This window comes from Sapajus apella, unplaced genomic scaffold (genome assembly GCF_009761245.1).
Source record: "Sapajus apella isolate SASKATOON/1434 unplaced genomic scaffold, GSC_monkey_1.0 scaffold26, whole genome shotgun sequence".
Lineage (NCBI taxonomy): Eukaryota > Metazoa > Chordata > Mammalia > Primates > Cebidae > Sapajus > Sapajus apella.
In genome coordinates, this window is record NW_022436966.1 from 5,419,911 (window position 1) to 5,424,449 (window position 4,539).

Consider the following 4,539-nt stretch of genomic DNA (forward strand, 5'->3'; position numbering starts at 1 on the left):
AAAAAAAAAAAACAACACAAAATAAACTGTGATCAAAAGAGACTCACTATCCTCTCTCTCGCAAGAGGCTGAAGACACTCACACTTCCTCCTTTTAAGTCTTCAACTTTTCTTCTTTATCACACCCAAGGCTTTCATAGCTGGTCAGAACGTCAGCGCTGGAAGAGGCCTGCGAGACCACTGCGCTCAATTTCTTCATCTGAAGATGGATCCAGGCCCTCATCTCCTGACTCCCTCATCCAGTGCTGTTCTCCTGCACCTCCCTGAAGAGTTTCAACACTCCATTCCCTCTGAGAAGCCAAGCCGGGGCACGTCTAAATTGAACAAGCTGGAAACCGAGAACTCTATGCAAACAACACCACTGCTCAGAGGTGATAAGGGTAAGCAAATAAACCACCAGGGAGAAAGAGAAGCAGAGTTTTGGCTCTCACCACCCTGGAGATAAACAAGTGTTTGATCTGGGCTGAGTGCACATCCCTTATCTGGTGAGAGATAACATTCACACTCAGAGGGAGTCTGTGCTTGCCGCCAACAGGTTTGGAATCCTACTGAGCACTGACCCGGCTGGCACATGGGCTGAACCAGGGCTCAGGAACGATGGACCAGGGGAAATTCTGTTACCACCCAGGGGGAAAGAAGGGGTCCTCCTGAACTCCTGAGAGCGCACAGGCTAAAGAGCCCTAAAAAAACAGTCACAGAAGCCTCAGCTAGAGGAGTCCTGATGGCCAAATCCACTATGGGCCACTTAGGGCATGTTATGAATTTTCCAATCTGCTCCATAAAGCTACCTAAGAAGAATGTCAGAAGCCTTATTCTCTTGCTCACTGTTGAGGCGATGGAAGCTAAAGAAAGCAGCGTATACCAGGCACTGTGGCTCACGACTGTAATCCCAGCGCTTTGGGAAGCCAAAGCAGGCAGATCACTTGAGGCCAGGAGTCTGAGACCCGCCTGGCCAACATGGTGAAACCCCATATCTACTAAAAATACAGAAAATTAGCTGCATGTGGTGGCATGTGCCTGTAGTCCCAGCTACTCAGGAGGCTGAAACAGAAGAATTGCTTGAACCCAGGAGGCTGTGAGTTGCAGTGAGCCGAGATAGTGCCACCGCATTCCGGCCTGGGTGGCAGAGTGAGACTCTGTCTACAAGAAAAAAAAAGAAGGCAGTGAAGAGTAAACTCAAAGGGAAACCAGTACAGTGGCCTGTCTCTAGAGAGCCTTGATCAGGATCACCCTTATAAAGATGATAATGTTGACAATAAGAATAATGATAGCGGGAGAGAACACAGGAGCCTGAAGGGGAGAAGGGGGAAGGGGTTTCCACACGCCCTCGCCACCGCCACCGCCTGTTACCTTCTCACAGCAGCAGAGCAGCAGATTGCCTCCCTAGGCCCACTCTCCCCTCCCACCTCAACAACAGGAGCCCATGTTAATCACAGCACATAATAAAGACTGTGTTTCCCAGTCTCCCTATCAGCAAGGTGTGAACACCGTGGAGCACGAGGTTGGGCCTGTGGTCCAGAGGTGGTGAAAACAAAAGCATAAGGAGTCTGGCCCTGGTGATTTGGGAGCCACCATACCTGTCCTAGGCTGTTCACCTGGACGACTTTGACAAGACACAAAAATACTTGTTTCTTGTTTAAGCCAATGAGAGTTTAGGGCTTTCCTTCTATGCATGGATGACTGTCTTCATCCATTTTGTGATGCTATAAAAGAATACCTGAGACTGGGTAATTTATAAAGAAAAGATGTTTATTTAGCTCACAGTTCTGCAGGCTGACAGGTTCCAAGGGCACAGCCCTGGCTTCTAGTGATGGCGCTAACTCATGCTGCCTCACAGGATGGTGGAGAAGGTCAAAGGGGAAGCAGGCATGTGAGAAGAGAGGGGAAGCTGAAGGGCTCCTGACTTTATAACAACCCACTCTCCGGGGAATCAATCCATCCCTACGAGAACTAGTCCAGTCTCACAAGAGACAGAACTCGCTACTGAGAGAACAGCGCCAAGCCATTTATGAGGAGTCCACTGCCATCACCCAAACACTTCCCACTGGGCCCCACGCCCCAACAGCACCACCTCAGGGCTTAAATTGCACCATGAGCTTTGGTGGTGGCAAACCAGCCATATCTAAACCATAGCAGATACCTAATCCTAGCTACTAGCTACTAACTTGTAAAAAATTTGTACAGAGGGGAAACAGGCTCAGTAAAACGTGCCAAATAGCACCTGGCAAAATTCGGTTTTGAATCTGTCTGTCTGATCCAAGACTTCATTTTTCCAGCACAGTCCATACTAACAAATGTAATTGGAACATGCATGTATGTGGTGCTTTATAATTTGGAAATATTTTCATATACATTATGCGATGTGTACAGTTTTAGAATTTTTTTGGCTGCAAACAACAGAAATAGACTCTGAATAACTTATGAGAAGACTCTTAGGAAGATTTAGGGTAGCAAATTAGGGATCAATTAGAGAAGCAAAACTAGGGATTTTTTTTCTTTCTTTCTTTCTTTTTTTTTAGATGGAGTCTCACTTCTTTGCCCAGGCTGGAGTGCAATGGTGCCATCTCAGTTCACTGCAACCTTCACCTCCTGGGTTCAAGCAATTCTCTTGCCTCAGCCTCCTAAGTAGCTGGGATTACAAGCACGTGCCAGCACACGTGGCTAATTTTTGTGTTTTTAGTAGAGATGGGGTTTCATCATGTTGACGAGGCTGGTCTCGAACTCCTGACCTCAAGTGATCCGCCTGCCTTGGCCTCCCAAAGTGGTGCGATTACAGGTGTGAGTCACCAAACTTGGCCTCTTTTCTTTTTTTTTTTTTTTATAACATAATGAGTTTATATTTACTATGGTACTTCTCATTAGGAGGATGTTACTCAGTTAATATAAAGTTGTTTTCTTAACATTAAATCTCTTTTCCATGTCAATGTCTATAGTGTTTTTTAAATATTAAATCTTTTCTGCATTTCAATATTAGATACACTGAATACATTTTTCTAAACATTGTTCCCCAGAGATAAAAGTTTCCATTTTGGGCTATCTGATACCTAAATACAACATTACCTTGAAAGGCAACAAAACAAAAATCTAATAAAACTGTGGAGAAGAGACTCCTCAGTGAGTCAGAAGGCATCGATTATAGCTGAACGGCGGTGATTTCCTAAGCTTCTAGGCAAGAACTTCCTTCTTCCTATTTCACATGCTTTGAGAATTCTAAAACTATGAAATATTACTTCTGTCGATTTCAGCCATCTTACTTCTTTGACCTCCTTTCTAAACAGCAAATACAAATTATAGGCTGCATTTTTCAGTGCAGTATTTGTTGTAAAGAAAACATTTTTTAAAATTTTTATAAATGTATCTGTTTGTTCCCATTTCATGGAAACAATGAAGAATGTAAAACTCCCTTATTTACCAATTCTTAGAAACTTTCAGACACCAAAGCTCAGGGGTTTTCAGGGTGAGATCTGATTCGGTAAGCCCTTCAAAGTGACATCTGTCCATCTCCTTTCTGCATATACCTTCAAGCAAGCACAGATGCCTGTCATGCTGGGAACCACACCTAACAAGAGAGTGATTGCATCTCAGGCTTCAGCTGCCTTAACAACAGGCAGCATCAAAGGCGTGACATGAGAACTAAGGACAACTGTGTTGAAACTGAAGTCATGATGTTGGAGTCTTGAGGGCTAAAAGTTCCAAAGACATGGGATATAGAATTATATTTGACTCGAAATTTCCCCTTCCTGGAGCTCCGGATGCTGCAATTAAGAGGTTCCACGTGACACTGCCTTCCAGTAAGTAGCCATAACAGGCATCAGCACTAGGGATTTCTTACCAGGGTTTGATCTTACCTACCTGTGGGAGCTGCTGACACAGTTTCTGTAAGGCTCCTGTCCTCAGGTCTGATGCTGGAGCTTGCAGTCCGCAGGGCAGGCAGCTGGGCCAGGCAGCTGGGCCAGGGAGATGGGAGTAAGGTGGGGGTGAGCAAGAACAAGCTGGAAAACACCCACTAGAGACCATGAGGATGAGTTGAAACTGTGTCTCTGATTTGGGTGGCATGGGTGTCCTGCAGAAGTCAGGATCCCTCATCACAGACCTAAGCAGTCGCGTCTGGCCCAGAAGTCAGGAAAGCTGAAGGAGGATCCTGGGAAGGGGAGAGCAGCTGCAGGCCCAGCCCTGCCTCCTGCTAACGTGGTGAGCCAGCAGAAAGTGACAACGTGTGCAAGCTACAAAAACTGCTGCTGCTTCACTTCCACCCTGCGAATCTCACACCAGGAGCTTCCACATGGCCCACCCTAACTGTAAACATACAGGGAAGTGAATTTTGGGAAATGTAATTCAGCCTCACCAGGTTGGCATTTAGAAAGCCACCTCAGGTAGCACACGGAACTGAGGGGAAAGCTCAAGAATCAGGTTTTGGACAGGAAAGGAAGCAAAGGAGCTCGGGGCGTCGGTGTGGCAGATGGGCACTCATGCTCTAAGTCTTTGAATTGCCTCCAACTGAGTTTCCTCCTTGTACTGCTCAAATTCCCAGGGCAGAGTC

General features: G+C 46.0%; 1 pseudogene; it reads right to left on the reverse strand.

Moving 5' to 3' along the window:
* Window positions 1-3,144: 3,144 nt before the first annotated feature.
* LOC116560513 lies at window positions 3,145-4,216 on the reverse strand (annotated as a pseudogene).
* Window positions 4,217-4,539: the final 323 nt, after the last annotated feature.